General features: G+C 47.1%; 1 pseudogene; it reads left to right on the top strand.

Annotated features, from left to right (window-relative positions):
* The first annotated feature begins 5,281 nt into the window (after positions 1 to 5,281).
* Positions 5,282 to 5,865, top strand: LOC133754953 (large ribosomal subunit protein uL1-like; annotated as a pseudogene).
* The last annotated feature ends 5,030 nt before the right edge of the window (positions 5,866 to 10,895 follow it).

Below are 10,895 nucleotides of genomic sequence, written 5' to 3'. Positions count from 1 at the left end.
ATGGTTTATGTAAAAGAGTTTTAGGAGTGCAGTGTTGAAGCTCGTCAATAGCTTGGCCAGTGAAAATTATAACTGCCCTTGCCTGAGCTCCGAGCTCATCTCCCTTGGACCGCCCCAGTGGACTTCAGGAGTGGGTATGTGCCAGCAGCAGCCCTCCCCACTCACCCACCATGCATCGGCCCCGCCCGACAAGCCCCTAGGGTGGGCGAGGCTTCCCGGGGGGCCTATTTGCAACCCAGGGAGGCACGGGGCAGTCCGTGTGTGCGGCCCGGGGACACCCGCAGGCGTGTGTGCTCCCCCCGTGGCCGGCCTCTGCCACTAGCTAGCACCTGGGGTCACTTGGCAGTGTCGCCTGGGCAGCCTCTTAGAGCCAGGGGTCTGGCAGTCTCATGGGCGAATGGCCTATGTAAGCCCAGGGGGGCCCAGCCGCTCCCAAGCTCGGTGTGGAGGCCAGGAATACAGGGGACAGAAGTGGGGCTGGGTTCGTGATGCCGGAGCAGAGGGAGGGAGCTAGCTGAGGTGCAGCCAGCTGCACCCTCCCTCCCGGGGGCTGCCAGTGGAGGTTTTGGGAACACACGCTGCCCAGTGACACCTCCCATCCTGTGCCTGCAGCCGTCCAGGCAGGCTGCAGGGTCAGGTGCAGCCGTGGGACCGGCTCCCACGTGCAGGTGGCACAGCTTTCCTGGGGCTGCGCCTCGTCGTGGCCCAAAGGAGGTGGGGGCAACCTAGGAGGCCCCCAGGAACGCAGGAGTACCAGACTGTGGGCCTGCAGGCAACACGAGATGGCCCACGCGTGTGCGCCAGGCTCTGGAGGCCATGGTGGGACAGCCTGTACCCCAGCTCCGAGCAAATCTCGTGTGGACCACCCAGATGAGCATCAGGCATGGGTGCATAGCAACAGCTGCCCCCAAGAACGGCCCCACACTACAAGCCCTTAGGGCAGGGAATCATGGACCGCACATGCGCATATGTGACCCAGGGGGCCCCCAAGACAGAGCAGAAAGTTGACTACCTGCCTGGGTGCCAGGTACTCTAACATCCCTCAGAGAATGTTTGTGTGGCCTGGGGATGCCCACAGGTTGTCCACAAGGCCAGCCGCTGCCACTAGCTAGCACCTGGGGGCTGTTGGCAGCGCCGCCTGGGCAGCCTCCTAGAGCCAGGGGTCTGGCAGGCTCCGTGGGCAAATGGTCTACTGAAGCCGAGGGGGGCCCGTCCGCTCCAAAACCCAAAACGCGCTGCGGCCTCCAGGGACACAGGGGACACAAGTGGGTGTGTGGCTTGCAGTGCCCCACCAGAGGGAAGGAGGAAGGCTGCCTACTGAGGCGCAGCCAGCGCCAGCCCTTCAGGGAACTGCCAGCGGAGGCTTCGGGAGTGGGGGCTGCCAAGTGAGACCTCCCGTTCCCTGTGGCTGCAGCCGGCCAGGAGGGCTACAGTGTCGGGCACGCCCGCGGGCCTAGGGGGTTCTTGCCTGTGGGTGGGGCTTCCACGCACAAGGTGCACCTCATCATGGCCCAAAGGTGGTGGCGGGAACCCAGGAGGCACTCGGGGACGCAGGAAGGCCCCGCCCCCGGGCCTGCAGACAACACCTGTGGGCCCCTGGGCATGTCTGTCCACCCTCAGGAGGCCCTGCTAGGACAGCCCATGCCTGAGCTCCGAGCTCATCTGCCTTGGACCGCCCCAGTGGGCATCAGGAGTGGGTGTGTGCCAGCAGCAGCCCTCCCCACGCACCCACCCTGTGTCGGCCCTGCCCGACAAGCCCCTAGGGTGAGGATTCCTGGAGGGATAATTTGCAACCCGGGGAGACGCAGGTCATTCTGTGTGTGCGGCCCGGGGACACCCGCAGGTGTGTGTGCTCTCGGCCGGCCGCTGCCGCTAGCCAGCACCTGGGGGCTGTTGGCAGTGCCGCCTGGGCAGCCTCCTAGAGCCAGGGGTCTGGCAGGCTCTGCGGGTGAATGGTGTATGGAAGCCAGGGGGGCCCAGCTGCTCCAAAACCTAAAACGGGCTGCAGCCTCCAGGGACACAGGGGACACAAGTGGGTGTGTGTCTTGCAGTGCCCGACCAGAGGGAGGGAGGCTGGCTGTTGAGGCACTCCAGCACAAGTCCTTCAGGGACCTGCCAGCGGAGGCTTCGGCAGTAGGGGCTGCCAGCTCAGACCCCCTGTTCCCTGTGGCTGCAGCCGGCCAGAGGGGTTGCTGGGTCGGGTGTGCCGGTGAGCTAGGGTTCTTCTTGCCTGTGGGCAGGGCTTCCATGCACAAGGTGGCACCTCATCTCGTCCCAAGTGTGGTGATGGGAACGCAGTAGGCACTTGGGGACGCAGGAGGGCCAGGCCCCCGGGCCTGCAGGCAACACCTGGGGGCCCACGGGCATGTTTGTCCACACTCAGGAGGCCCTGCGGGGACAGCCGTTCCCGAGCTCCGAGCTCATCTGCCTTGGATCGCCGCAGTGAGCTTCAGGAGTCGGTGTGTGCCAGCAGTAGCCCTCCCCACCCACCCACCCTGTGTTGGCCCCGCCTGACAAGCCCCTAGGGCCAGGATTCCCAGTGGGCTCATTTGCAACCCGGGGAGGCCGGCAGTCAGTGTGTGTGTGGCCACGGACACCCGCAGGTGTGTGTGCTACCCCCGTGGCTGGCCGCCTCTGCTAGCTAGCACCCGGGGGCAGTTGGCAGCACTGCCTGGGCAGCCTCCTAGAGCCAGGGGTCTGGCAGGCTCCGCAGGTGAATGGCCTACGGCAGCCGAGCGGGGCCTGCCCGCTCCAAAACCCAAAATACGCTGTGGCCTCCAGTGACACAGGTGACACAAGTGGGTGTGTGGCTTGCAGTGCCCGACCAGAGGGAGGGAGGCTGCTGAGGCACAGCTGGCTCCAGCCTTTCGGCGAACTGCCAGCAGAGGCTTGGGCAGTGGGGGCTGCCAAGTCAGACATCCCGTCCCTGTGGCTGCAGCCGGCCAGCCGGGCTGCAGGATCGGGCATGTCCATGGCCTAGGGGGCTTCTTGCCTGTGGGCGGGGCTTCCAGGCACAAGGTGGCACCTCATCCCGGCCCAAGGGTGGTGGCGGGAACCAAGGAGTAGCTTGGGGATGCAGGAGTGCCCAGACTCCGGTCCTGCAGGCAACACCTGAGGGCTCCTGGTCGTGTCCATCCACCCTCAGGAGGCCCTGCTGGGACAGCCCGTGCCCGAGCTCCAAGCTCATCTCCCTTGGACCGCCCCAGTGGGCTTCAGGAGTGGGAGTGTGCCAGCAGCAGCCCTCCCCACCCACTCACAATGCGTCGGCCCCTGCCCATGAGAGTGTTTTAGGCATGGAAAGTCATGTAACTCTGGAAAAAAAAGAAAAAAGAAAACCTAAATGAAATATCTCTGCTATTGAGATTCCAGTGGAAAGAACTAGGCCATCAAGGTCGGAGGTAACTTTTTCTGATGGGAGGAGAGAACTTCCACTTTGACTATGACCCTGTTGGAATAAGATCGAAGTTGGCGATCCCTAAAGCCTTCATATCCTTGGCAGCTCATGACTGGATCCTAGGGAGGTTACTGACGCCATAAATAAGATTGTCAAATTGTTAAGTTAACAACAGGAGTCACTGTGTACTTTCGTCTCATGTGGGATCTGCCTTAATGTGTTGTCCAATGTGAAGTGATGTTATAACTAGTACTAAAACAATATTTTTACACTTTGTGTTTCTGTGTGGGTGCAAACTGATGAAATCTTTACTTAGTATATACTGAATGGATCTTCTGTATATAAAGATAATTGAAAATGGAAAAAAAACCTGCTGCAAAATTCGAAATTGCATAGAAAATTAATTAATTTTTAAAAAATATATCATGTGGGATCTCTGTCTTTAATGTGCTGTACACTGTTATTTAATGCTATAACTAGTACTCCAACAGTGTTTTTTCACTTTGTGTTGCTATGTGGAGGCAAACTGTTGAAATCTTTGCTTAATATGTGCTAAACTGATCTTCTGTATATAAAGAGAATTGAAAATTGTATCTTAATGTGAATGGAAGGGATCGGGAAAGGGGAGGGTTGTGGGTGGTAGGGAAGTTGTGGGGGGAAGCCATTGTAACCCATAAGCTGTACTTTGGAAATTTATATTCATTAAATAAAAGTTAAAAAAAGAAAATGTCATACACCAATGGTAAAAATCTGGAAAAGGTAAAAATAAGTTACTTTGAAAGGAGGAATGCATAAATCTGGCCTAAGACTCAGAACTATACATGAAATTTATGAGGTCTTACAGAACTTTGAGTAAGCTGATGAACTCACAATGAAAATCAAACCAAGATTGGCACAGGTTCATAGTATCACCACTGGCTTACTAGGATTTTATTTATACACAGATTATAGCAACATATTAAAAAATAAAATAAAATAAAAAATGATGTATGCATTATATAAACATGTGTTGTCTGGCTGGCACCATGGTACAGTAGGTTAACCTTCTGCCTGTGGCACTGGCATTCTATATGGCCACCAGTTCCAGTCCCAACTGCTCCTCTTCTAATCCAACTCTCTACTATAGCCTGGGAAAACAGTAGAAGATGGCCCAAGTGCTTGGGCCTACACTTGTGTGGGAGAATGTGAAGAAGCTCCTGGCTCCTGGTTTCAGATCTGCACAGCTCCTGCTGTTGTGGCCATTTGGGGTGTCAACCAATGAAGTACTTCATTCTGACTTTTCCTCTCACTGTCTATAACTCTACCTCTCAAGTAAATATATAACATCTTTTAAAAAACATGTTGTGATTATTGACAAAAATAAAAATGGACACACACATTAGGAAATGATGTGTCATGATTACTCTGAGAAGTAATGAATAATTTGAAAGACGGAATACTGGTGTGAAAAGTAGTGATAGGGAATTTTCTGATAAATAGTTCATCCCTATTACATCAATATTAGAAAGTTTGAAAAAAATCCCAGAAATTTCAGTAATACAAAGATCATGTTTTGTTCTACAATATGTGAATGGACAGATTCACATATCTTGAATTACAATGTGGAAGGATTCCCAGAGGGCTCATTTGCAACCTGATAATGTGTCTTGGAGGCAGAAGACAATTAACAAAATAATTAGTTTCCTACCATCTACATCAGAGAGCCAGATGAAGTTCTGGCTCCTGACATAGGCCTGGGTCAGCCCCAGTTGCTGTGGCAATTAGGTGGGTGAACAAATATATGGAACTTCCCTCCTCTATCTTCCTTTTCTATTGTTCAGCCAAAATAAATCCTTAAAAATATTAAAAGTCTTGCTCTCTTTTCCGGTTACCGCAGCGTGAGGAGCCATGAGCAGCAAAGTCTCTCGCGACACCCTGTACGAGGCAGTGCAGGAATTCCTGCATGGGAACCAGTGCAAGCGCTGAAAGTTTCTGGAGATGGTGGAGCTGCAGATCAGCTTGAAGAATTATGACCCCCAGAAAGACAAACGCTTCTCAGGCACCGGCAAGCTGAAGTCTACCCGTTCAAGTTCTCCGTGTGTGTCCTGGGTGACCAGCAGCACTGCGACGAGGCCAAGGCTGTGGACATCCCCCACATGGACATCAAGGTGCTCAAGAAGCTCAACAAGAACAAGAAGCTAGTCAAGAAGCTGGCCAAGAAGTATGACGCCTTTTTGGCCTCAGAGTCTCTGATTAAGCAGATCCCACAAATCCTGGGCACAGGCCTAAAAAAGGCTGGCAAGTTCCCCTCCCTGCTGACACACAATGAGAACATGGTGGCCAAAGTCGATGAGGTAAAGTCCACAATCAAGTTCCAGATGAAGAAGGTGCTGTGTCTGGCTGTGGCAGTTGGCCACGTGACGATGACAGATGATGAGCTTGTGTACAACATCCACCTGGCTGTCAACTTCCTGGTGCCACCGTCAAAATAAATAAATAAATAAATAAATAAATAAATATCTTGACTATGCAGAATTTTACCACTTTCAAAAATAAAAGGTAAATTAGACACCCCAAAATATCAATAAAATTTGCAAAATGTTACCTATAAAGGGTTAATATCCAAGTCTTGCCTTAAATTTTCCTGAAAAAGATATGTACACAAAGGTTTGTGGTAAAGTTACAATTTCTCAGGGTTGATAACATCACAATGAAAAAGATAACATGGAAGGCTCTGGCTTCTATATACTGATGGCACATGAAAGTGGTAGGTAAAATGTCAAAGGCAGAAGCAAAAAATGATAAGGGGATTCAAATGTAATAAAATATATATTGTATAACTGTGAGAAAAATATGTAATTTGTTAAGCAACAGTGGGGGGAGTCTTTCTGGTTTAATGGGTCTAGACACCACCTGTGATGCCAGCATCCTGTATGGGCACCAGATGCTCCATATCTGATTCAACTCTCTGTTAATGACCTGGGAAAAGTGGTGGAAGATGGTCTAAGGGCTTGGACCCTTGCTACCATTGTGGAAGACCCAGATGAAACTCCTAGACCTCAGCCTGGATCAGACTTGCCTGTTGCAGCCATCTGTGACATGAGCCAGCAGATGGAAGTGCTCTCTCACTCTCTCTATCTCCCCCTCACTCAGTCCTTGTAGCTTTGATTTTCAATAAATAAAACTTTAAAAAAATGAATGAGAAGGTGTGAAAAAACCAATGTCCAATAAGGTACTAAAAAGAGTCCATTATAATTGTACTAAATGGGGAATATTAAATCTTTTCCAGAAAACATAAGGATTTATAACACCATTTACCTGAATAACAATAAAGGAAATATGACTTACATTCTATTGTAACTCTTAGTAATCCAAGGTAAATTCTCATAAAAATTAAGAGCAAGCAAAATACATTACTGAAAAATGTGAATTATCAGAAAACTTAAGACTTTTCTGAAAATCTGTGTGCATGATAGCTTAGATATTAGAAATGAGCAATCTGGTAAGAGTAATAATAGGGGGCAGAGCCAAGATGGCGGATAGTGAGGACGTGCACCGTAGTTTGGGAAAATAAAATTTCATAAAAGTGGAATTACTGTAGCCTCAGGAAAAGACTCAAGAAAAAAACTGCAGAGGAAACGCTTCTGGATCTAGTGGATGTGACACAGAGGACCTACAGGGAGCCCACTGCGTGGAAACCCAACCGCGGGAGACGAGCTGCAGAATCTCGCCAGCGTGGGAACAAACAGAAGGTAAGACAAAGACATCAGAAACCCGAGACATTGAGGGGGGAAAAACAGAGGTCTCTCTCTTCACTCACTGAGCAAAACAAAGAGCAGGCACCATTTTACATATGTAAAGGGCCACCAACGAGTTCACAAACTCAGTAACTTTGGAACTTTGGTGAAACTTGAGAACACATTGAGGGCTGCATAAACTCTTTGTGTGGTCCCAGGGGTAGATCAAACAAATACTCACAGAGGCCGGATTTCAACTACCCTCAATTCCACTCACCTGTGCCGAATTACTTCCCAACTGAGTAAAAAAGAGAAAGAGAGAGAGAGAGAGAGAGAGAGAGAGAGAGCGATCCAGCAAGGAGCAAGGGAGAGAACAATCTGGGTGAGTCACTTTTTGCACAGCCTTAAACCTGAAGAATCAAGCGGAGCTCTCTGGCCACACCCATCACAGCCTCTAAGGATCCATCAAAGCAGACAGCCCACTTAGAGGCATAGCATAAGGAGAAAAAAACACCACAGACAAAAAAAAAACCCAAAAACCATAAATTATCTCCAACATGCCAAACAACAAACATAGAAACCGAGGTAACAAGAGCAAGGAAGACACTATGATGCCCCAAAATGAACAAGACACCCCAATGCAAGATTATGAAGATGAAGAGATAGAGGAAATGCAAGAAGCGGATCTCAAAAAACTGATAAGAACATTAAGAAGTTCTCAAAAACAAATTCTTGAACTACAGAAATCCTTAATGGACAAGATAGAAAATCACTCTCATGAAAATGAAATATTAAGGAGGAATCAAAATGAAATGAAACAACTAGTAGAACATGAAACTGTGATAGTGACCAAAAACCACAATGAAAAGGAACTCGATAGATCAAACGACAAACACATTAGAGAGCCTTAAAAACAGAATGGGTGAAGTAGAAGAGAGAATATCAGAATTAGAAGACAGAGAACAGTAAAGGAAACTGCCACATCAAAGAAAAGAAGAAGAAATCAGAAATCTAAAAAATACTCTCAGGAATCTACAGGATACTATTAAAAAATGCAACATTCAGGATCTAGGAGTTCCTGAAGGCATGGAGAGGGAGAAAGGATTAGAAGGCCTTTTTAGTGAGATAGTAGCAGAAAATTTCCCAGGTTTGGAGAAGGATAGAGACATCCTAGTACAGGAAGCTCATAGAACCCCTAATAAACATGACCAAAAGAGATCCTCACCACGACACGTCGTAATCAAACTCACCACAGTGAAACACAAAGAAAAGATCCTAAAATGTGCAAGAGAGCAACGCCAGATTACTCTCAGAGTATCTCCAATTAGACTCACAGCTGACTTCTCATCAGAAACCCTACAAGCCATGAGAGAATGGCGAGATACAGCCCAGGTACTAAGAGAGAAAAACTGCCAGCCCAGAATATTATATCCTGCAAAGCTCTCATTTGTGAATGAAGGCAAAATAAAGACCTTTCACAGTAAACAGAAATTGAAAGAATTTGTCACCTCTCGTCCAGCCCTACAAAAGATGCTTAAGGATGTGTTACATACAGAAACACAGAAACACAGTAACCAATATGAAAGAAGATAAAGGAAGGAAACCTCACAGCAAATGATCATAGGAGTCTCAAACCATATATTAGAAAAAATCTTTGGCAAATGGCAGGGCAAAGTTACTCCTTTTCAATAATCACATTGAATGTTAATGGCTTGAACTGTCCAGTTAAAAGACACCGATTGGTGGATTGGGTTAAGGAACAAAACCCATCTTTTTGCTGCTTACAAGAAACTCATCTTTCCAACAATGATCCATACAGACTGAAAGTGAAAGGCTGGAAAAAGATATACCATGCCAGCAGAAATGAAAAAAGAGCGGGCGTAGCCATCTTAATATCAGACAACATAAACTTTACCACAAAAACTGTTAGGAGAGACAAAGAGGGGCACTATTTAATGATTAAGGGATCCATTCAACAGGAAGATATAATGATTATCAATGTATATGCACCTAATTACAGGGCACCAGCTTATTTAAAAGACTTGTTAAGGGACTTAAAGGGAGACTTAGACTCCAATACAATAGTACTGGGGGACTTCAGTACTCCACTCTCAGAGATAGACAGATCAACAGGGCAGAAGATCAACAAGGAGACAGTAGATTTAAATGACACTATAGCCCAAATGGATCTAACAGATATCTACAGAACATTTCATCCTACATCTAAGGACTTTACATTCTTCTCAGCAGTCCATGGAACCTTCTCTAGGATTGACCACATCCTAGGCCATAAAGCAAGTCTCAGCAAATTCAAAAGAATTAGAATCATACCATGCAGCTTCTCAGACCATAAAGGAATGAAGTTGGAAATTAGCAACTCGGGAATCCCCAGAGCACGCGCAAACACATGGAGATTGAACAACATGCTCCTGAATGAACAATGGGTCATAGAAGAAATTAAAAGAGAAATCAAAAATTTTCTGGAAGTAAATGAGGATAAAAGCACAACATACCAAAACCTATAGGATACAACAAAAGCAGTGTTAAGAGGAAAGTTTATATCAATAGGTCCCTACATCAAGAAATTGGAAAGGCACCAAATAGATGAGCTTTCAAGTCATCTCAAGGATCTAGAAAATCTGCAGCAAACCAAACCCAAACCCAGTAGGAGAAGAGAAATAATTAAAATCAAAGAAGAAATCAACAGGATTGAATAAAAAAAAACATTACAAAAAATCAGCCAAACGAGGAGCTGTTTTTTTGAAAAAATAAACAAAATTGACACCCCATTGGCCCAACTAACTAAAAAAAGAAGAGAAAGACCCAAATCAATAGGATCAGAGATCCAAAAGGAAACGTAACAACAGACACCACAGAAATAAAAAGAATCAGAAATTACTACAAGGACTTGGATGCCAGCAAACAGGGAAATCTATCAGAAATGGACAGATTCTTGGACTGATACAACCTACCTAAATTGAGCCAGGAAGACCTAGAAAACCTAAACAGACCCATAACTGACACAGAAATTGAAACAGTGATAAAGGCCCTCCCGACAAAGAAAAGCCCAGGACCAGATGGATTCACTGCTGAGTTCTACCAGACATTTAGAGAAGAACTAACTCCAATTCTTCTCAAACTATTCAAAACAATCAAAAAAGAGGGAATCCTCCCAAATTTTTTCTATGAAGCCAGCATCACCTTAATTCCTAAGCCGGAAAAAGATGCAGCATTGAAAGAGAATTACAGACCAATATCCCTGTTGAACATAGATGCAAAAATCCTCAATAAAATGCTGGCCAATAGAATGCAACAACACATCAGAAAGATCATCCACCCAGACTAAGTGGGATTGATCCCTGGTATGCAGGGATGGTTCAACGTTCGCAAAACAATCAACATAATACACTACATTAACAGACTGCAGAAGAAAAACCATATGATTCTCTCAATAGACACAGAGAAAGCATTCGATAAAATACAACACCCTTTCATGATGAAAACTCTAAGCAAACTGGGTATGGAAGGAACATTCTTCAATACAATCAAAGCAATATATGAAAAACCCACGGCCAACATCCTATTGAATGGGGAAAAGTTGGAAGCATTTCCGCTGAGATCTGGTACCAGACAGGGATGCCCACTCTCACCACTGCTATTCAATATAGTTCTGGAAGTTTTGGCCAGAGCTATTAGGCAAGAAAAAGAAATTAAAGGGATACAAATCGGGAAGGAAGAACTCAAACTATCCCTCTTTGCAGATGATATGATTCTTTATTTAGGGG

Source organism: Lepus europaeus, unplaced genomic scaffold (assembly GCF_033115175.1).
Source record: "Lepus europaeus isolate LE1 unplaced genomic scaffold, mLepTim1.pri SCAFFOLD_34, whole genome shotgun sequence".
Classification (NCBI taxonomy): Eukaryota; Metazoa; Chordata; class Mammalia; order Lagomorpha; family Leporidae; genus Lepus; species Lepus europaeus.
The sequence above is the reverse complement of the archived record's forward strand: the minus strand, read 5'-3'. Positions and strand labels throughout refer to the sequence as shown.